Source organism: Pipistrellus hanaki (genome assembly GCF_964339955.1).
Source record: "Pipistrellus hanaki genome assembly, chromosome: X".
NCBI lineage: Eukaryota > Metazoa > Chordata > Mammalia > Chiroptera > Vespertilionidae > Pipistrellus > Pipistrellus hanaki.
In genome coordinates, this window is record NC_140524.1 from 454,314 (window position 1) to 479,150 (window position 24,837).

The following is a 24,837-nucleotide window of genomic DNA, read 5'->3' on the forward strand; positions in this document are numbered from 1 at the left end:
AAACACATCGTATAGGACTTCTCTATAATCCAGGACATATGGGACTGTAGAAATGTGGTAATTTAAAAAATATTGGCCAAAATATTCCTGATATTCCAGTGAGGGGTGAGGTCTGTCTCTTTACTTAAATCCAAGCATGCTTATGACTGCTTTGACTAACAGAATACAATTAAAGTGATGCTACATGATTTTGAGGCTAGGCTTTAAGAGGTCTTGAACCTACCACCTTGTTTGCTAAAACATTCATGCTGGAGCCCTAAACCTTCATGTACAGAAGTATCACCATCCTGAGGCTGCCATGTTGGAGAGTTCACGTGTAGGTGCTCCCACTTACATGTCAGCTGAGCTGTTGGCTAACTACCAGGTTAACTGGAACAGTTGGCACCAGACTGAAAAAAAACATAAAAGAACTCAAGCAAGAAATTCCAAATTAAGCCCTTCCTTAATTTTTGATCCAAAAAATTGTGAGCAAATTAAAAATAGACATTTTAAGGCACTATGTTATGAAGTTATTTGTTTGTAGCAATAGATAAGCATAAAAAAATGGAAACAAGATCTCTGGTGAAGGAATGCTTACTAACATAAATTATTAACATGAGAAGAAATGATTCTCAATGAAAGAGAAGTCCACAGACATTGTGCAAGAAGATACTGAAAACTGGAGACAATATAATATTCTGAATGATGCTATATGTGAGGTATAGTATTTAATTTATAATATTCAGAATGATGCTATATGTGAGGTATAGTATTTAATTTATAATATTTAAAAATGATTGCAGAATTAAAAATTCAATGGCTAAGTTAGACACAGCTGAAAACAAACCTGTGAAAATCACTCCTAGATTTAAACTTTTTAACTCTTCTCCTTGCTGGGTTTTGGCCCATAATCATCTTGAATTGAATTCTGTAATCACCTTAGAAATAAGTAAGTGCCTTTTCCTGGTGTATAAGAATAAAGACTTCTCCAGTGGTTTGTTTGTTGTTTGTTATTATTATTATTATTATTATTATTATTATTATTATTTACTTCCAATGTCATAATGACAAACTTGGTGATAATTTTAATAAATTATTTTAAAGAAAAAGACAAGAAAAGAAAATTGCTCATAATTTAGCAAAGAAAAAAAAAAGGTGAAAAATATGACAAAAATTTAAGAAACATGGAAGTGAGAATGAGAAGGTGCAATATACATTTGCTAAGAGTTTCCAGAAGAAGCCGAAACCGGTTTGGCTCAGTGGTACAGCGTCGGTCTGCAGACTGAAAGGTCCCGGGTTCGATTCCGGTCAAGGGCATGTACCTTGGTTGCGGGCACATCCCTGGTAGGGGGTGTGCAAGAGGCAGCTGGTCGATGTTTCTCTCTCATCGACATTTCTAGCTCTCTATCTCTCTCCCTTCCTCTCTGTAAAAAATCAATAATATATATATATAAAGAGTTTCCAGAAGAAGAGGTTAGACAGAATGGGATACGATCATCATAGCAAAACTGCAATATACCAAAAAATAAAGAGGAATTTGTAAAATAATCAGATAAAAAGACCAAGAAAAAATTATACTGAAAAGATTTTATTATCAACAATAACGTCAGAAGACAATTGAATAATATCTTCAACTATTGGACAAACCTGAATTGTATTCTCAGTGAGATTTGCATTGAAGACTGAGGCAAAACAAAGACATTTCTAGAAAGACAAAGAATGAGAGCCCACCACTCATAGACCTTTGATAACAAAATCTCTAAAGGATATATTTCAATAGAAGGAAATTAACCCAGAGGGAGAAGTGGGTTGTAAGAGGCAATGTGAGTTGTCATTGCTGAACATGGAGCTAAAATGTAAGTAAATATAAACTATAAAAACAATGATAATGAGTGGTAGGAAATTAAGCAAGGGATAACTAAATACTAGACAAGGAAACCATGGACAATGGAAGATCATACTTGCAATTTTTGTACCAAGATCTTATCTTGTTCAGGAAGAGGGTAGAGATACCAAGTTTTCAAACTTTTGAGAGTGCTCACTAAAAGAATAGAAATGGAATGATAACTTCCAAACCAGAAGATAAAAAGGGGGAAACTATTAAAAATAATAAATTCAAGAAGGAAACTAAGACCAGGCATAGTACAAAGAAAATACAAAATAAAATGTAAGAAATAAAAATGTTAGTAACCATAATAATATATATGAATTCATCTCAGAAGTTATAAGAACAGTTTCTCACTTCAGGTTTTTTATGTTTTTAAAAACTATATTTTGCCGAAACCGGTTTGGCTCAGTGGATAGAGGGTCGGTCTGCGGACTGAAAGGTCCCAGGTTTGATTCCAGTCAAGGGCACGTACATTCGTTGCGGGCACATCCCTGGTAGGGGGTGTGTAAGAGGCTGCTGGTCAATGTTTCTCTCTCATCGACGTTTCTAGCTCTCAATCTCTCTCCCTTCCTCTCTGTAAGAAAACTCAATAAAATATATTTAAAAAACAAAAACAAAAAAGCCCCCACTATATTTTATTGATTTCAGAGACAAAAGGAGAGGGAAGAGATAGAAACATCAATGATGAGAAAGAATCATTGATTGCCTGCCTCCTGCACATCCCCTACTGGGGATCAAACCCCGAAGCCAGGCATGTGCCTTGACTGGGAATCAAACCATGACCTCGACTTAACCACTGAGCCATGCCGGCCAAGCATCACTTCAGATTTTTTAAGATGCAGAAACCTTCCTTAAATGTGATAACAGAAAAGTGTTAAAGGGAAAGGAAGAAAAAGAAAGATAGGCCAACAAAAAATAACCAAAATAAATCAGGCATAGCAATATTTATGTCCAATTAAGTAATCTTCAAGGCAGAAGGGCATTATTTGAGATTAAGTGGCTCATAACATAGTAATAAAAGAAAAATATAAGTCATGAACTGATATGCATTTAATAATAGATCTGTAAAATACGTAAAGCCAAAAAAGACCCAACGATAATGCATAGAAAAAATGTAAACTCCACCACTAGTAGGGAATTTTAACACATCTCTTTCAGAAGATATAAATCTAGAAGAAAATGTAAGTGTATATAAGAGTCAAACAACACAATTAACAAACGATCTAAAAATGTGTAGAACTGAATCCAACAACCTGTGAATAGGTACTTTTTCTTAAGAACACCTACGAATATATACAAAAATTGACTACATACTTAGTTAAAATAATGTCTGAAAATATCAAATAATACCTCACTCACTACCAGGAAAATTTTACAATATAGAAACCATTATACTACATTTCTTAAAATATTTTTTAAAGTTCTTAAGAAATTTTAAAAAATATTTTATACCTTATATCATCTATCATTTGAATTATTTAGTGTTTTCTCATGTGTTCCTGTGTACATATACTAAATGCACATATCTTTAGAGAACACAGAAAGTGGATGTTTTCTATAAATAAATAAAGGTTATTTATCCTGTTTACTTCAGATAGTGTATCCTATGATTTCATCTTCTACGTGTTGCTGTTTTCATTGTGTTGTTGAGTTGTATATCAGAAGGGTGGGTGTTTAATTGGCAATACTTTTTCTATACATCTATGAATGAAATTTGTGAGCTCCCAGTTTGGCCTCAACTTGAAGTTTTGGTGGCAAGGATAAAAAGTAGGCTAGTAGAGCTTAGGCCTTTGAACTTCACAGCATAACAAAAGAAACATTGGAAGCACCAACCCATTCATAGAACATCAATGCAAAGCTCAGAGTATCAATTGGTACTCAATGTTGAGACTTGCAAACCTATTATATTGGACTGAGGTGAATTAATATCAGGAAAAATTCAGACCTATAATTGTATACCAAATGCAGGTAGAGAGTAAAGACAGATTGGCTGATGCTCATTAATTTCTCCAGGACTACCTAGCTAGTAAATGACATCTCCGAATTTGACTTTAGCTGTTCTTTATTTCAAAGCTTATGTTATCCAAACCACATGATCCCACTATATGCTCTACAAATTGTATACTTTGAGTTAAGAGTTTAATTCACTTGAAGGTACATTTGGTAGTAACACCAGAAGCCTTATCTATTTTGCAAAAGAAAACTGATAAACACTTAAGGCTCAAATAAAACAGCTGCATTATCTCATATTTTGAAGAATGCATAACCAAGTATATCGAATTTCATGTAGCAAAATGTACATAACCAAACATAAACAAATCTTATGTTTAAATTATTTATTATTGTCTTTCTATGTACTTTTTTTTAAACCGCAGATTAGTATATTATGGTTAAATAATGTATTAAGAAACATTGTATTTGCCTCTCAGCATAACCATTATGGCTTGTCTCAGTTTAGGTTCTTACAAGGGTATTTCTTAGATCATGTGATCTCACACATCTAGAGGAAATGTTGAACAACAGACTGATGAACAAAAACAGACCCAGAGAAAGAGAAGCAGTGAACAGACTTTCAAACCTCAGAGGGAAAGTAGGGAGGGTGGGGGTAAAGGGGAAGAGATCAACCAAAGGACTTGTGTGCATGCATATGGGCCTGGCCAGTGCCCATGGACAACAGGGGGGTGGGGGGGTTAAGAGCATATGTGGGGATGGTGTTTGGGATGGGATTGGGGGGATGAGGACAATTATGTGATACCATAATCAATAAAATAAATATTAATTAATTAATTTAAAAAATAGAAACATTGTAGTAAAGACCTGAACAGAAACACTTGATTGCTCTTGTATAGAGGAAAGATCATCAGCCTGAAGCCTCAGTTTTAGTCCTAGATGTAAAAACTGAAACCCCAGCACTGGCAAACTGCAATGTGCACTGACCACCAGGGGAGCTTAATTTGTTTGTACTCACTTATTTGTTTCCTTCTTTAAAAAGCACTTATTAAATGCCTATTGTGTGTCCAGTATCACATTAAATAATTTAAACATCATTTAGAGTAAGAACTGAAACTGTCTGTCCAAGTTTACTAATATCTAACATAAAACATCAGCAAAGTCCTTAGAAGACCTGATTCTACTCTTCATTGTTTTTGAAATGAGGAAACTGAAGACAAGGGAACAAATTATCCAAGTTCACAAAGGACAGGCCTGAGTATCTCAGCAGCCCCTCTGCCTGTCTTTGATGTATAGAACAAGTCTTATAATTTACTAGAGGCGCAGTGCATGGATTTGTGCACCAGTGGGTTCCCTCTGCCTGGCCTTCACCCTCTAGCAATCTGGGACCCTTTGGGGGATGTTGGAGAGCTGGTTTTGGCCTGACCCCCACAGTCCTGATCCAGACAGGAGGGAGCCCAACCCCCACAGGCCCAATCCAGACAGGAGGGAGTCTGATCCCCGCAGGCCTGATTCAGATAGGTGGGAGTTTGATCCTTAACATTGTGCATCTGTCCCCTGGTGGTCAGTGCACATCATAGTGACTGATCATTTGGTTGTTCTGTCAGACTTTTAGATCATAGATATAGATAGATAGATATAGATGGTAGATAGAGATAGGAATAGATATAGATAGATATAGGTAGATAGATAGATATTTGCAGCAATTAAGCTCTATAACTTCATTTACTCAGTTGTTTCCTTCTTTAAAAAGCAATTATTAAATGTCTATTGTGTGTCCAGTATCACATTAAATATTAGATAAGTTGAAAGCAATAGACAATAGCTTCTATCATGGAAAAGCTTACAATGCAGCTGGAGAAAAGCAAAATACAAATATATACTAGAAAATAAAACTATAGAATGACTATAAAATAACAAAGACAAATATGAGACAGTGTGTTATAGACAAGTGGAATTGTAAGGACTTGAAGAAGAGTGTGATTTAATTCAGTCTAGGAAGGAAGCTTGTTTTGAGAGAATAGTGGGAACCAAAGTCAGAGTGTGGAACTGAGCCCTCTTTCTAAACTCCTAAACTGATGAAGATTTTCCTTGTTTTGTCCCCGCTTAAGCACCCATCACATTTTCTGAGAATTTCCAAGGCTTCCTGCTTATTTTCCAATAAATAGGGGCTCTGTCATCTCATATAAATGTCTCCAGCACCTGGTTGATTTCACATATATCTGGTGAATGAGTGAATGAATGATAGCAGACCTATTTTGTCAAAATAAATTATGCTGCATACACAGATTGAAAATTTTATACTACTGCCTCATTTTATTTAAGACTAGAGGCCCTGTGCATGAATTCGTGCATGGGAGGGTGGGGGAAGGGACTGAGGGAAGTTGGCTGCCAGCCCCAAGGAGGGAGCTGGCCCTTGGGCCCCCTGAGAAAGGGGCCATGTCCGCCACCACCCACCCATGGTTCCTCACCCCAGCTCAGGCTCAAAGGCCCCCGCAGGATTGGAAGAGGAAGCGACGGTCACTGGGCTGGGTGCAGAAGGAACGGATGCTGGATGCTGACACCACCATCAGTGCCCTGCCATTGCACAGTTCCCCTCCTCCCTCCTCCTCCTTCCCTCACTATTGCCATTGTGGAAGGAGTGAGACAAACCCTTGTGTGGAGGGCTGGCTTTCAATAGATCACAGTGAGGGAGCTGCTCTGCTACATACGAAACCCCAACCCAGAAGCAGGTCTCTACGAATGGTTTAGCACCAGGGGCCGATGGGGGCCAGCTGGCTGTGGGGAGGGGCCATGGGAGGTTGGATGTGGGAAAGCACTGACCACCAGGGGGCAGCTCGTGCATTGAGATCTGGCCCCTGGTGGTTAGTGGGCATCATAGCAACTGGTCAATTGGTCGTTCCAGTTGTTCCAGTTGTTTGGTCATAATAAGAGATCAACTGAAGGACTTGAATGCATGCATATAAGAATAACCAATGGATGCAAAACATTGGGGGGTGCCGAAACCGGTTTGGCTCAATGGATAGAGGGGGACTGAAAGGTCCCGGGTTTGATTCCGGTCAAGGGCATGTACCTTGGTTGCGGGCATATCCCCAGTAGGGGGTGTGCAAGAGGCAGCTGATCGATGACTCTCATTGATGTTTCTAACTATCTATCTCTCTCCCTTCCTCTCTATACAAAATCAATAAAATATATTTTAAAAAAAAACATTGTGGGGTGAGGGCATGTATGGGAGTGGGGTGGGGGGTAATAAAAAAGAAACATGCAAATTAACCATCCCACTACACCCAAAGCCAATCAGAGTGAGTATGCAAATCAACCCAACAAAGATGGAGGTTAATTTGCATATGGAGGTACAGAGCAGCTGGGAGGGGTGTGATGTTTGCTATGAGGGGAAGGTGGGGGGCAGAAGGAACTACTGAAGCTGAGCTCCCCACATTTGAGGACTTGCCCACTCCCGCGGACTTGCTGGCTCCAGGCAGGCTGGGAGCTGGGACATGCTGGCTTCCGGGCAGCCAGGAAGCTGGGACTTGTCAGCTCCTGGGTGGCTGGGAGTGAAGCCAGGGGAAGAAAGGCCTATTTTTGTATGAATAACGTGCAACATGCCTCTAGTACCTTAATAAAAGAAAAAAAAATTAAACAAATACAAAAAAATCATGGTGGCTTAGGCATATATATATATATATATATATATATATATATAGAGAGAGAGAGAGAGAGAGAGAGAGAGAGAGAGAGAGAGAGAGAGAGAGACAAGGTCTAACCAATTTGGCTCAGTGGATAGAGCGTTGGCCTGCAGGCTGAAGGGTTCTGGGTTTGGTTCCAGTCAAACACACATATAGGAGGCAGCCAATCAATGATTCTCTCTCACCATTGATGTTTCTCTCTTTCTCTCTCTCTCCTCCTTTCCTCTCTCAAATAAAATAAGATATAAATTATTTTTCTAAAACAATGGTGTGTTTTTTTGCTAGGTGTTGATTGGGGAGCTCTTATCTACTTTAGTTAGTGAAATTTAGATAATATAATGAACATATTTGGAGAAGTACAGACAGCTCACAAGACTCATGAGTAGAACACTATTCATTTTGTGAAGGTCTCTACTTTTTAAGGTAAATTTAAAAAATTATTTTAATGTTCAGTGCTTCTGTGAGACCATGTGTGCTCTGTTGATTAGAATTGCATCATTTCTCTTCTTATTTTACACTTCAGCCTCTTAGATAATGTGTCTGTATAAAGGCTGTTATAGAAAGCAGTCTTGGAAAACCTGGTGTGGTACTTAGCTAATGGATAATGATTCTGTAAGAAATGCATCAAATCTAAAAATTCTTACATGGCTTCTAGTTGAGGCAAGATCATGATGACAATGTAGTTTTAAAGTCTTTGCAAATCCCCTCATAACAATGAGTATAGCAAAAGAAACAACATAACTCATGGACAACATCTTCAACAAAAGAAAGTGATAATTATGCCCATGAACCCCCATAATATTGATGGATAGGTCTAAACCCTGACAGTAGCAGAAGCACTAATAGCTGTTTGAGGTTAAAGACTGTTGGAGGATACAGAAATTGCCAACAAATACTTCCAAAAGAAGAGAATCTCACTTTGAGTGGAATGTTCAGTGAGCAGGTCTGAGAACAACTTCAGAGACATCTGCATAGTTTCTATTTGTACATAAGTTCAGAAAGGACCATGAGGACCTACTTATGGGCTGCAGGAATGTCACAGAATAATTAAGAACCTCCCTGAGAAAAACATTCTGGTTGTGAGTAGAATCCAAATTAAGAAAGCCAGAAACACTGGCAGGAGGAGAATTTTCACATACTGGCCAGGAGAGATCCAGACCAGCATGTCCTCATAATTGTGCAGGTGTCTACACAGAGAGGCCATGTATTTTAATACTCCTTACCAGGATCAGTTACACAATTTGCAGAGCACAGTGCAAAATGAAAATTGAAGACCCTTGTTAAAAATTATTTTAAAATTCAAAACAGTAAGAGCAGAACAGCATGGACACAGAGGGCCCTGTGTCCATGAAAGCCAGGCCTGCTTCTGTGTCAAAGCAGGGATACCCATTCTAAAAGAACAAGAAAACTCACCTCATTTAAACATGAAAAGATTGTGATCAAACCTTTTGCAATAATATTATAAGGTAAAAGAGGAATGGATTCAATAACTACCAACAGATAATGAAAGCACAGCAATATATATATATATATATATATATATATATATATATATATATATGACAAAGAAACAAGTAAAACCTCTTATGTAATAACATAAAATAAAGTTAAAAAGAAAATTGTAAAGCAATGAAAAAGCATGTAAATCGGAAATGGCAAAGCTCTGAAATACTATGGGAAACAAGCAGGAAGGTGTCAAAAGAGTTTTCAAGAATTGAGAGAATTAAATTAAAAAAATCACTTCATAAACAAAGACTCAGAGTAACGCAAAAGAGAATAGACTGCATGTGAAGTATAGTAAGGGAAATAGAAGATAGAAAAAGAAAATAAAACAAATAGAAATAAATCCTTGTATGAAAATCAAATTTCATAATCTCTAACCACTTGAAACTTACTTGACAAAAAAGCAATAGCTTTATACTTTTACTTTATTGGTTGAAGTTTGGTCATTCTTAGCCAAAGATGTTATAGTTAATTAATTTTTTAAAACTCCAGTTTCAATATATATATATTCATAAAATCAATTTAGCATTAATATTCTTCACAATTCATTTGATACTTTGAAAACATTAACAAAAACATTTTAATCTGCTTTTCAAAGGAAACATCTGTGCATTATTGTTTGTGACAGTAGCTTTGTTATAGCAAGTGAAACATCTGGAAAGACTTGATTACTTGTTGACAGAAACTCCAATGAAAAACATAGGTGAACAACAATGCATTCTCAGTGGACTCACATGAGTTAGCCCAGTCGATGTTATCAACTTAAGCTAATAAACTGGAATATAGCGGTATCTGGGCCCTTTATTGCTGAGCCGTTCATTATAGTGAATCTGCATTTGTGGCCAATTTTAGTTCTTACCTAACTTGGGGAGAAAAACACACAAGAATTAAGACTCTTAGCTTATGGTTTTTACTCTGGATGTTAAGAATGGCCTGTTTAGTCTCCTTAGATAACTCTCTGCTAGAAACAAAGAAAATCCAAGTCTCACTAATACAGATTGTTCGAAGCTATGTTTATAAAAACCAGCTCTAGGACTATAGAAATAGACAAGTGACTTATAAGATCCCAGAAGCAATTTATTGACCATTTTAACTATTAAAACTTAATTAGGTAAATAATATAATGCATGTGAAGGTGCATACTACTTATTTATTAAATACTAATAAATGTATTAAATGAGAATAACACTATCTTATTGTTGAAACAATTTTACTTGGGTATTTATATGCAATCAAAAGCATTGCAACTAATAGATTGAAGGAGCTTTCATTTTTAAATATGTCAATAGAACCTAAAACCAATTTCCTTTTAATGTGCCTGATAAAATGTACAAGTTGCCAGTGGGGCAATAAGTCCTCCTTAATCCCTGAGTCCATTTCCACACTCACCACTGCTTGTCCTCAAATTTTCTCCATTTACTGAATGGAGATGGTTGCTGTTCCCCTACTCATTAGGTGATTATGATGGCTAGTAACCTAATTGATTTGTGGTCCCCAAATTAAGGGCACTAGTAAATATTTTTTAAATCTTAGTTTTCCATATAAGCTCTGCTAGGCTGGGCTGTAATTTATGGATATGCTAACAGGCTAAAGAACAAAGTTATGTGTAATTTGCAAGCAGAGCCCTGAGAGGTTGAATAATGTACGTTCCTCCCCATCATCACATGAGTAATAACCATCAAACACACTGGTGGGCAGTGAGTGACTTCTTTGCTTCTGAGCTTATATACAAACACTATGCCCAACAGCCTTTGGTAATAGCATCCCAAAGAGATCAGGAGTCCCAATATGAAGAACAAATCAGCACAGTACGTCACAGAATCCAGTCCAAATTGAAAAGTGATGAACAATTATAGGCTATAAAATAAATATTTAATGAATATTTAAATGATATGAGTCAATACTGACTTGTTTGATGAAAAAGAAAGCAGCAGTGGTATGGGATGCTGTCTTTCTCATGAACCATTGTTCTTTAACCAAAGAGTCAGAAGATACCAAGGGGTACTCTATTCTCAGTTTACTCTTTGATACCCACCAAGAAGAGGCAATAATAGTGCCAGGGTCTGGAAACAAAAATAATTTCTAAGGAAAACAGTTCAATAACCCCTGCTCCAACCAAGTTAGGGATTAAAAAATGAGGAACCAGGTCCAAAGTCTTCTTTTCTGTTTTCCCAGATGGTACAGGAAAGAGAAACTTCTTCATCCTCCAGGGTAAAGAGAATGCATTTGCCTATGCTAGTGCACCAGCTCTCCAGCACTCTGTAGAAACTACTTCACCCTATTGGGGGTTGAAATCCATTCTCAGAGCAGCAAGGCTATGATATAAGCAACATAGAGCTGTCAGTGATGCTGCTAAAGCTCCAGAGGAGGTGAGCTTGGCACTCTATGATCATGATCATGTCCACCCCTATGCAGCTGTTAGACTTCATCTTACCCTACCTTTGTCTAAGGAAGGTTCTGCAAAGGGGAATCCCAAGGATGGCTGCTGCTGCCATTGGCCAATACGAACTGTTGCTTTTATACCCTCTCTCCCTGCTCCAGTATGCTTACTGCAAACTGGAATTGTGAGAAGGGCTGCTCAGTCACTTTGTCATCAGCTTTCAAAACTGTTTCTATGCTATTTGGTAGATCAACAGGTGGCTTCCAGTCTTAGCCTATTTTGTTTGTGAAGACATTCTAGGATCTACAAGACTCTTGGTTCCACACTAATTTTTTTTTTATTTCTGTAAACAGACTTGTGAGGGCTCAAGTGAACAGGGGTCTTCAAACTACGGCCCGCGGGCCACATGCGGCCCGCAGAGGAGTCTGATCCTGCCCGCCAGGTTTTTTGGGCAGTGAGCACAGCCGAGGTGTTACAGTAGGAATTAGTAGTTCATATAGTCCGGCCCTCCCGCTCTCTGAGGGACCGTGATCTGGCCCCCACTTTAAAAAGTTTGAGGACCCCTATCTGATAGAAGATAAAATGTTTTCCCTTGAAATGCTATTATAGAAACAGAAACCACTATAGGTATTTCAAACCAATGTAGGGTTAATGCCAGCAGCTATTTACATGGGTCTGAGAAGAGTAAGAAATCAAAGAGGGGCACAGAAAGGTGCTGCAATCCTTAGTACGAGGGAGATATGGGAGGAGGTGGTGTGTTCTGAGACCAGAATTTAGGATGATATGTCGGGGCTAGAGACATAGTGAAAGCTGCTGGGTGGAATCTGAGACCATGGAAAGAGGCTACCAGGTGGGGGCTTGTATTTGTCTATCTGTGCATAACAAATTATCCCCAAATTTAGCAGTTATAAGGAACAAATGTATTACCCCACAGTTTCTGCCAGTCAGGAATCTGGGAGAAGCCTAGCTGTGCAATTCTGGTTCAAGACCTCTCACAAGACTGTGATCAAGGTATCAGTTGGGGCTACAGTTATTTCAAGTTTCAAATGGAAAGGATCTGCTTCCAAGATTGCTCATAAGGATGTGGACAGATTGCAATTCTTCACTGGTTGTTGGTTAAAGAGATAAATTCCTTGCCATGTAGGCTTCTCCATAGGGCTACTCATAATATGGCAGCTTTATTTCTGTAAAGCAAGGGCTATGAGAGAGAGAGAGAGAGAGAGAGAGAGAGAGAGAGAGAGAGAGAGAAGGAAGAGGAGAAGAGAGGGGGGAGAGAGAGAGAGAAGAGAGAGGAAAGAAGAGAGAAGAGAGAAAGGGAGAGGAAGATGGAAGTTACAATATTTTTATAACCTAATCTTGGAAATAACATCTTAACACTTTAGCCACACTCTCTTCATTAGAAGGGAGCTACTAAGTCCAGCCCACACTGAAGGAGATTAAAAGAACTTGAATATCAGGAGGCAGGATCATGGGGAACCCTCTTGGAAGCTGCCTGCCAAAGGATTGTAGCCACAGATGCAGGAGTAGCTCCAACTTTGGGGGCCCAAAGATTAGACAACCTGGGAAAGTCTTTTTATAAAACAAAGAATGTAAAATTACAAATAAAAAATTAAACTCAGGTCCAGCAACTGGTGAATATATTAACCAAATGAGGTCTACCTATACAATGGAATACCATTTGGCAATAAAAAGGAATGAATATTGATATATGCTGTAATATGAGCGAATCTTGAAAACATGATACTCAGTGAAGAAAACCAGCCACAAAAAATCACATACTATGTTTCCATTCATATGAAATATCCAGAATAGGGAAATCCATAAAAACATAAAGTAGATTAGTGGTTACCAGCACCTGGGATTGGGAGCCAGGATTGACTGAAGAGACACAAAGAAACTAAAACTGGATTGTGGTGACCTTGATACATTTACTAAAAAATTATTGAACCATACTCACAGGGGCCTGTGCAAGTGAGAGACCCTGGAGCTTAAGCTTCATTAACTTTTCAGGAAATTTGCCTCTGTGGAGGAGATACAGCTATTCCAGAGATGCTGCTTGAGGCAGTGAGAGGTTGGGGAAATCACCAGTGTCATCCCTTCTGTTCCCTTCCAATCTTATGGCCATGATTCATATTGGCCTAACTTGCTTAAAAGCCAGAAGAATGCAGTGCTTTATGATACAGAGTGGAGAATTTGAAAGGCTGGAAATAAATCTGTGATCGCGAACCATACTCTACAGTGGTACCTCCACACCCTAATGTGAAGACAACTTGGAAAATTGTATGTACCTTTAGATACTGAGAGATGTTTTGAGAAGAAATCCAGAGAAGACCCATGTTTCCAAATGAAGGCTTAAGCTATTGATTATTTATCATAAAATAATTGAGAACATTGGATTTGGTTACCTTTTCATTTATTGTCTGGTCACCTGAAGGCTCAAAATCATTTATTTGTGTATATATATATAATATATGAGGGATGGAAAGTGGGCTCTGTGTGGGTAATAGGAGAACAAGGAGATAACTCAGCAAAGTACAGACAGTAAAAAATGTTAAGCTTTCATTTTAGTAAAATGTAAAACAAAATAAAAACCAATAGGACAGTACCAAAAGAAAAAAGAAATTGGATAAATATTTTTATTGCTATTAATGTATTTTTAAGGAAGGGGAAATCCATTGAATAGAGTGAATAACACATGCTTCAAAGAATGATTTACACCTAAATTGACTGAAGCATCGCAAGTTCTATTTCTTTATTTTCACAGTAACTGTGCTATCATTGTGTTTCCAAATCTACTGTTTCAATGCAGGAATATGTAGCAGCACCATAACTAGAGACACAGACTGCACCCAAGGTGAGCTCAGATGATTCTGAACAAATACAAACTTACTCTAGCATTGAATGTATGTGGCTGACTCCAGATGTGTCAGTGGCTTACTATGTAATTGAGGGTTCTCTGCATCATATTCCATGCTGAAAACAATGTTTATTAAAAGGTAAGTAATAGCTGAAACCGGTTTGGCTCAGTGGATAGAGCGTCAGCCTGCGGACTAAAAGGTCCCAGGTTCGATTCAGGTCAATGGCATGTACCTTGGTTGTGGGCACACCCCCAGTAAGGGGCGTGCAAGAGGCAGCTGATTGATGATTCTCATGGATGTTTCTAACTCTTCTATCCCTCTCTTTTCCTCTCTGTAAAAAATCAATAAAATATATTTTAAAAATAAATAAAAGGTAAATAATAAAGCTGTGTTTATTTGAAGCTTACATATATATTTTCTCAAACTCAACAGCAATCTTGGCAATTTTAGAAATTAAACCAATAAGATGTTGTGGGAGAGGGAGGTTGAAGGAATAAGTATTACAACTAACATTGTTTAGAATTACTTGGTAAGGTTGATAATAAAAAGCTACCAATTTTTGGCAGGTTTTATTATTGCTTTGAATTTCTGTACAAACAATGTATTGCACCTGCGGCTGACCGATGCCTCCACCCTGAATTTGGTACCCATTGTCTGCAAAAGTTAAATGAGAAAAACTGCCAGGAAAATACATTCAATGTTGAATATTTAACATATGAAATACTCTTCTTCTCGTGGCTGCTTTAGCTGAGTGAGTTAGACGCACTACCACCAAGAAAGAAATATCCCAGTAAAATGATATGGGTGATTTCTAAGTGGACAAATGTAATTATGCTCTGAATTTAACTCAGCTTGGTTGTTTACCAAAATCTTTGAGAAGGGAAGGATGACAAAAAAGACTATTATTTATTTATTTATTTTTTTAGAAATTAGGATTCTTGTTATTGTAAGCTATATTTAACTCCTGTAGACATAGCCATGCTTGCAAACTTTAATAAAGACTGAAGAAAGCTACAAGGTGCTTCCATTACAGGTAATACTGACCTGCAACGCTAGATGGCAAAATGGTGCTGTATTACAATGTTCTAATCTGGAAAAAAAACTGGTATAAAAGTCTTGCAAAATATTCAAATCCACTGAGCTGTTGTTTTTTTTTTTGTTGTTTTTTTTGTTTTTTTTTAAAGTTTATTCTTGCAAAACAAAGTTCTATGTGAAGTTAATATCTTAATATTTAAATTATTATTTAGAAATGCCCTTTTTTTAATGTCCCAGTCTCTTAGGCTCTATCAAATAAGTAAATATATGTCTCCTTGCCTAATGGCCAGCTGGTCAAAAGCTACTTCCTAATTGATCAGATAAAAACTAGAGGATAACAGAAGATAATGGAGATAGTATGAAATGTACTTTCAAAAGCTGCATGTTAACACAAATGTGACATAAATGTGACAAATATATATGGCACAGATGTCATCTGTCATGGTTTCTTCTGTATAAATAAACTTGGAAGCAAATAACAAATTGGACACACTGCTGTTTCTCATTTCATTGGTTCAAGAATAAGCACCTCTTATGTAAAAGGCAATTGTAGGCAGCACAGAACACAAAGAGAATTCTACCTGTCATCTAAGAAATCTGTGTTCTAGAGGGAAACAAAAGACAAATGCACCAGTAATGTCAACCATCAGCCTCCAAATCATTCTTTCTCCAGAGCCTCACAATTAGAGCTGCTGACCTCCTCTCCCTTCCCCCACCCTGTAAGCCTTGGGACCACCCAGGGTCCTGACCTGGGGCAGGCAGCACATCAAGGTATCAAGATGGGCTTTATCCAGCTTAGGCTCAGGGCTAAGTTTGTATTGCTCTCAGAATTGCCTTGGCAAATCAAATTTAGCCAAGTCCCTGCCTTATCAAAGGTGCAGAATAACTAATAGAAGGAGGGGAGAGGAATTAATGGTGTTCAACCACCCAGAATCATTGCCATAGTCAATGAAGATGAGGTAGAGCTATAAGCACAGAATATCATCTGCAAAGACGCAGAGACAGAGAACTCTGTCCTGGTGAGAGGAGCTACAGGGGTTAGAGAAGTGGTTCTTGAAATGTGGCAATCTCTAGGAAATTGTTAAAATGCAAATTCTCAGGATCCACCCCAGACCTACTGAATGCGAATTTTTGAGGGTACTGGATGGCCAGTCTCTTTGTTAAAAAGCCACCCATGTGATTTTTGCATGCTCAAGGTAGAGAACCACTGAGTTAGGGTATGCTCCCTTCCAGGGAGGAGTGATGGGGTGTGTTACCTGCCACTGAGTTGGCTGTGACTCCTGGTGACCTTAAGAATGAGTGATGTCCACAGTGTCCTGTCCTCAGCAACCCTGCTCAGCTCCTGTAGACTCATGCCTATGGCTTCTTTTTATGGAGTCAATCCATTTCATATTTGGTCTCCCTCTTTTCCTGCTGCCTTCTATTTTTCCCACCATTATTGTCTTTTCCTATCAATCCTGCCTTCTCATGATGTGGCCAAAGTGGAACTTCAATTTTGTCAGGGTCATAAACCTTGAAGAGCCTTGTGATAAGGTTGTGTGGTTCCCCCCCCCCCCTCTGTTTGTTTTATTTTGTAGGCAAATATAAGAGTCACTGAGGATTTGTAAACAAAGTGACCAGAATAGATCTGTACTTCAAATCCAACCCTTTAATTATGGCCTGAAGGAGGATGTAAAAGGAGAGAAGATGCCCTCCTCAGGGCATCTCTAGTTTACATTCTGCATTCACCACAAATTTCCAACCTTGGTTATCTTCTCTTGTTTTTCTATAGCCTTGTCTCCTAGCGATCTCACGCACTCCCTTGGTGTCAGCTACCCCCTTGGCAGGTTACCACCTGTGCCACCTCTTTAGTCTGTATCTTGTGCCACATAGACTGTTTAGCTTCCTGAATATCCAGCTGCCATCCCACATTCAGCGCAACCAAATCTGAATCCATCAACCACAAACTAGATATTCCTCTTCTTCCTTTTCAACCACTATTAATAGTATGACACTCTATACTATTGCTCAGGTTACAGTTCCCCTTGGGGTCACCCCCAAAGCTTATTCAACCCCTAGACTCATTTTATAATTGTATATTCAGCATTACAGGAGTCCTTAGCACATGCTTTTATTCCAAAACATTGACACGAGTGCCAGTGTCTATGGGTAAGCACTGAAAGAAAAACATAGGCTTCATTTGTATATGCATTGAGCTGGCATCCAGCAGGGAAGCTGGGTAAGGTTCAACCATCAATGTTTTAGTGAATGAAGTGACTTCGATCCTTTAAAGCTGAGGGACAAAAACCAGACAAAATCAGAGAGATTGGTGCAATGCCAATTGGAATGGGGGCTGCAAAATTCACAGAGGGTCTCTGTTGAACCCTTGAGGCATGTGCAGCCTGCTGTATGAGGGAAAGATTCTGAGGAAGTGGAATTAGGTTACAAGAAATTACAGAGGCAGCAGGTATACATTAAGCTTTTTAGAATACTGGTTAAGAAAGGAAAAGAAATGAGGTAGCATTTCATTGGGGAAGGAAGGTAAAGTGAAGGGTATTTGGGGGATTGTTTTTAAAGGTAAGGGAAACGAATATGCAAATAAAAAAACAGCAAAAAAAATCAGTGGAGTACGAAAGATTTAAGATGACAGAGAAGTGCTGGGAGAGTGCTCAAAAATCACAAAGACTAGAGATCATGAGCACAGAGGAAAAAGCTGGTCTACAACAGAGGATTTGTCTCAAAGATAACAGATGGGCTGAATTTATGGTTTCTGAGTGTGTGATCTCTGATATTAGTGAGGAAGAAGTAAGAAAAGATACAGGAATGTTGAGGTGGGGAGGAAGAAAAGTCATCAAGTTCACATGGATGTCTGATTTTGAAAAGTAAATAGAGGCAGGGAAGGGTTGGTGTCTTGGGGAGAATGAAAAATATTTGCAACATGAAGAATTTGACTGTCAGCAAGATGCCCAAATAGGAGCTTCCCAGCTTTGTCCACACTGGGTCCACTGCCTATATTGCCTTTGCTTCTCATCCTGCCTGTTGAATGCCTTTTTGTCTTCTAGGCCCAGGACAAAAATTACTTTCTGAAATCTTTCTTGACCACCTTCCTCACCCTTCCTCAAGCACAGCTGTTCTCAATAATAATAGCATTTATGTAGTGCTTCATAGCTAAAAAGCAATTACACATTCCTTCTCTTATATATATTATCTTAATTAATCACTCTGTCCTCTGTAGTTATATCACACTTTGTTCATTACAAAAATGTAACACTTTATCAGTTCATATTCTCAAAAACTAGGTGTTCATTTTGACTACTAGAGAGTGAGTTTATTAAAAGCCAGGTTCACATCTGACTCTCCTTTAGAGCCCCTGGGCCTAGCATAGCACCTGTCCCATATTAAAAATGCAAAGGCATGGGCTGAATTGAATGTATGAATCTCTATTTAAAATGTATGCATAAAATAAGCTTACTGATTCTTTGAGTCCCAATCCAGTAACAATTTTTTTCTTATCTCCCATGAGTAGTATCTTCTCCAGATTAAATAGAGTTTATTCTACTTTTCCCTCAGAAAATGTACTTTCATTCTTTAGCTTTCCAAGTGATTTTGTTTAGACTTTTCAAAAATTATTCTTATATCATTAAAGTTATGGAGCCAGCAATGGCCTGACTGAGGAAGGGGAGGAGTCCAATAATGCATGCACTATTGAGCTGCTTTCCACTGTGGGAAACCGCAGCTTAATCTCACTAGGAGCTCATGGGGACAGTAAAGCTCACATCTTAGAACTATTACACCCACTGTACTGATAAAGGTAGGGTATTTGTCATTATTTGTCATTGACTCTGACACTGCCAGCCTGACATACAGGTGAACAAAGGGGTCTCTGGCAACTGGAGAAAGTGGAGAAAGCCTTAAGTCAAAGAGTTATAGAAGTGGCCAGTTGGAGGCTGTCTGCTTGGTTTGAACAGCAATGATCAATGTCCAGGGTCTATGGATGGAGCACTAATAGTGTCTGTTAACAATACACATCCCTGGTGTTTTGAATCTAGCCAAAGCTCAGAAGAGACCAGATTAGGGAATCTCATTAGGATTTTTATGCAAAAACTCAATAATTTTATTTACCTTTTTCCCCCCATGAGCTTGCTGACCATGCTCCTTCCCTTGAAACAGCCATCAGCAAAGATGACAATGCCAATCTTTCGAATTAAATGGATTTAAATACACTCTGAACTTTTAACTGCAATACTTATTATGAAACAACTCATGTGAACAATGCATAACTGACAAGAAATGGCTTGAGTAAGAAGGAAAGAAAAAAAGCACAGTGTTTCATCTATTGCTAAAAAGGAAGGAAAAAGGGGTCATAGTCCATATTGAGGTATTTCAATTGGCTCACAATGATGAAGCCAAGAACATTGGCATTTTCTATGCATCAGGACTGCCTGGGATGCCTTCCAGCTGCAGCATTGGGACCTTAATAAACGAGCCATATTATGTTTATACTTTACTGTTTAAGTAATGCTATTTCATTCTGTGTAAAGCCAGTTAAAACACCAGTGGAAACACATGCATGCACCATGAAACAACTTTAAATGGATAATCAATTTTTATCACATATTGAGAGTTAGACTGGTATATCTGAGTGAATTATGCATGTCTGTATGTGTTCTGGATAGGAGCGTTTGCATACCAAACCTTTTTTTCCTTTGTTACAGAACCAAGAGAGTTGGGAATTTCCAAAATCTAACAAAAATTTTTATTCTGAAAGAATTTTTCAGAACTTTAAAAACATGGATGTACATTATTTGGGATTAGATATGAAGGACTGTATTAGAACATCTTAATGCCTTTTTTCACTAATTCTCTCCTAAAATAGAGGGGATAGGATCAACATGTAAGACATTAAGAAAACATGGCCAGCATGAGCATGAACTTTTGATGAATGTCTATAATATACAGTGTACTCTAAAACTTATGGAGCATGATTTTAGAACAAACATGAAGAATTTGTTCACACAGTGACTAGTAAACACATAGAACTTATTATACCCACAAGATGAAAAGGTAAATGTGATCAAGTGGAATTTGGATCAATTCATAGATAACAGAATCTTAACAGTACACTAAGGGGAAATTAGGCAGGTTCAAGTTACATCCCTCATCTCTGAGGATGATGTCATGGATGCAAATTGCCACATTCATACAAAAGAATGGTATCACCTTCCATTACATAACATAAGACTGTTGGACCACTGATCTGACACATTGTGACATTTCTTATGTTAACTATAGGATGTTGAAAATGTCATAAAACTTGAGTTCCCTGAACCACTAGGCTCTTTGATTTCCCAAGTTCCTTGAAGCACTCATCACTCCTTTTCTAATCCTAAAAGTAAATGGAATGGAGAAGGTACCCTGTCGTGATCACCCTCCCCACACATCCCACAAAACACACATTGTGAACTAAGAGTCCCTAAACACTTTCAAAATTGATATTATCCTCTACATCCTATCTAATAATGTGGGAATATGCTAATTGACCATCACACCCTCACAAATGATGGCAGCACCCACAGCCAATAAGGAGGAATATGCTAATTGACTGCCGTGCCCTCAAAGATGGCAGCGCCCACAGCCACAAGATGGCAGCACCCAGTCCCCTCAGCCCAGCTGGGTCAGCAGGCATGCCGCACAGCTGGGCCTGCCCCCAGGCAGGTCCAGCAGCTCCACACACCTGTGTCTGGAGTCTCCCAGTCCCCTCAGTCCCCCAGCCACCCAGGGCTGGCCCAGGGTGCAGGTAACCCTTGGATGGCAGCTGCCCAGCCACCCAAGGCCACCTGAGACTCAGATAACCAGGGCTGGCTGAGGCTTGTGCTTCTGAAAGTGGCAGCAGCAGATGTGCGATTGGGACATTGCCTTCACCTGATCTCCAGGTCACCTCCCCCACCTGAACGCTCCTGGACTGTGAGAGGGGGCAGGCTGGGCTGAGGGATGCCCCCCTCCAATGCATGAATTTTCATGCACCAGGCCTCTAGTGTATTTATAAGTGAGGGCCAAGAATGTTGAAGGGCAATAGAATAATTCTTCAAAAAGTGACTCATGTCTCACCCAAACATTAACTCATTAATTCATTGTGTTTAATCATGTTCTAAGCACCAAACTAGGTTCAGAATCAGCACTCTTGCTAATATAGCTTTTAAAAAAATATGTTTTAGAGAGAGAAGAAAAGAGGAGAGAGGAGAGAGAGAGAAAGAGAGAGAGAGAGAGAGAGAGAGAGAGAGAGAGAGAGAGAGAGAGAGAAACAACAGTGATGAGAGAGAATCATTGAACAGCTGCTTCCTGCATATCCCAGGCATGTGCCCTGACCGGGAATTCAACTATGACCTCCTGGTTCAAAAGTGGTTGCTCAACCACTGAGCCATGCAGGCTGGACATGCTACCATATTTTAATAAACATTCAGTTTCACTTTTAAAACCCAGTATTTTGTGTGGTTTGACTACATGACAGATCAAGTAAGACTATTTTAACCAAGTCCCCACTTGATATTTGACCATGTGACTTATTTACACATTCAGGTACAACCACAGGGGTTTCATATATTCCTTAAATCTGAACCTTCACATCATGACAGGTTACTATCAAGAGACCTGATGCTATAAGACAGGATTTTGTGCATGTGACAATTTTAACTTGTATTAATTGATTGCATTAAATCATGGAATATTTTGTTAACCACAATTTGACCTATGTATTGAGATGAATAAACATGTCTAAATGTAAAATAATGTTACATGAGAAAGAACATTCTGGTTTTGTTTTAGACAATCATCACACAGATCTTTTATAATTCATATTATTTTTGAAAATATTAAAAACTCTCTGAGAATTTATTTCTATTACCCACCACCTTTATTCTTTGTAGTTCAAGAGGAAGGAAAAGAAGGAGAAAGAAGAGGAAGAACTTTAAAACGACTGAATTTACTGTATTGTCAAAGAAGAAATAATTTTTGCGTAACAAATGTGCATTTAATCAACAAGTGACTTAAGTAAAACCTCCATTTTAAGTTATAAATATATCAAGTTCATTTAAAAACTAAATGATGGTAGTCTTCATTTAACTAATATTAAATTCATCACAAACAATTTATAGATTTGGGTTTAAAAGGAAAGTAACTAAAACCTTCCCATTTAAAACCTTCCCATTTAAAACAAGTTGCTATCAGATGTTGGACACTGGCATACTCTATGACTCTGGTTGAATCAAGAACTATTTGAGTACAAAAAGAATGCATGAAAATTATTTTTAAAATAATTAATATTGCAGTAGCTCCTTCTTGCTTACTAAATATCATAGAAAAATAGCAAGATTCTGTTTTTCTTACTTTTAGTAAATCCTTAAACACCTTGCTTTGATGCAAAATTAGCATAAAAATAAGAAAAACACAATGAAGAATATTAAAATATGAAAATCATTGCTATAACAAAAACCAACAAACTGTAACATTCTAAAGATTTTTTTATTATATTCCTGTATCAATTCCTTAAACCCCCAGTCTAATCTCTTATGATAAGTCAATGGTACATAATAGCAAATAAATTAATTCACTTGTTTGAAAGCAGTTTTAAGTACTTAGATGTCATATGTTTTAGATATGTTATGGAAATAGCTAAAAGGGGTTACAAAGGTTTCAAACCATTTCTAAATTGAAATTAAATTGGAAAGCAATACAAATAAAACAATCAGAAAATTATAAAATAGCACATTAATAAGGAAAAATAAAATAGCATAATCTGTAAACATAAAACAAAAATAACATAGCTATAAATGTCTGGTTTTAGGTTAGAAAGAGACTTTACATACACTGTAATTTTTCAAGTAAAAAAATGTATTACATACACATATATTATAAATAAACACACATATACATGCGCATACACACACACACACACACACACACACATAATTAGACATTCCTGATGCTTCCAGATTACACTGGCACTCAGGTATTTTTACAGATAATATTGTATTCACTGTAGTTTCTATATTTAATTCTCTAGTTGGAGTTTGATAAAAATTCAGCAGTATTCAACAAAGTTATGAATTAAGAGGAAATAGCAGATAATCTTCCTAATGAGAGAAATCCCCATATACTCCTGAAATAAACTTTATCTCTGTCTAATTCATGTATAATTCCTCATGTGCTTATTTCCAATTACTCCACATTAGGCAAAAATATGCGAAATTGCTATGCTTTACCCTGTTCTTCTTCCGTACATCTCTTAAATCCTAACACATCTATAACATTCATTTGATGAATAATAACATTTTGGTACACTAGGTAATACATATGTTTTTTTATTTGCCACAAAGAACTTGTATTTCCTCAACTGATTTATGTGCCACCTGGACAAAATTATTTTTATTATGGTTTATTTCATTTTCTCCAGCATCCACAACTGAAAATCACTTGTAAACCACCAATGACAATGGTTAAAAAAAGAAAATTCAAAATCAAACCCCCACATTTCTTTAGAGAACCCTAATGAAAAGTGCAGCTGCAATACTTTTAAACTAACAAATTCAAGGTAAAACCAAACAGTCACCTATTTTTCTGTGTTTCTTTATAGACATCTAGAAAAAATCAACAGTTTCAGTTTTTCAAAACAGAGATAACTACTTGGGTTTAGAGTTTGCATAAGGGATTTGTAAAGAAACTATCCAAATCATAAAAAGACATAATAACAAAGATAATTAATGATATTTTCTAATCACATATCTTCCATTTCTTGAATTATATTTTGTCTAGAACCTGAGAAAAAGCTCAGGGAGGATTCTTCTATTTCTAAGTTAAAGTACTTTTTCACAGATAATTGTGTGTTACATTATTTTGATGAGTTCTACTTTTTTTTTTTTTTGGTAATTTTTAAACAACAAAATTGCAACATGTTAAAGTCAGCAATTTACAAAGTGTTTGGGAAACACATCAAATATTTCAGGCCATTTGCCTAATGAATATAACATGGGCTCACTTCATTCCTCCTTTCCTGGAATAGCTTTGCATTTCAAACATTTGTTAGTCATTAACTACATGTTGTATCTCATACTTCATATGTGTATAATGCAGTTTAGATTCCACATACAAACTTAACTTATTTGTGATCCTATAACTAGATTAATTGTCCTGCCGAATAACCACTAAGATCAACTCTCCTGACCCCACTGCATCCAAATCTGAACAATCAGTTCTGATTTAAGGTCAACAGATTAACAGAATTCTTCATCCAAAGATATTTATGTGCCTTTCAAAGTCACCCAAGCAAAGCTCTCCAGAATCTTCTCTAAATGATTCATTGTGGTTTTTTTTTTCTGTTCAAGTTTAAGTTCTGCCTAAGTTGACCTTTGCATTACTATAAGCCTACCTTGAAAATCTGGTGACACTTATTGAGTACCTACAGTGCTCAAAACTGTTTTATTATGGACAAAAAGGACACACACACACACACACACACACACACACACACACACACACGCGCGCGCGCGCCCACGTGTACAGTAGTTGTCATAAGATAAGATCAAA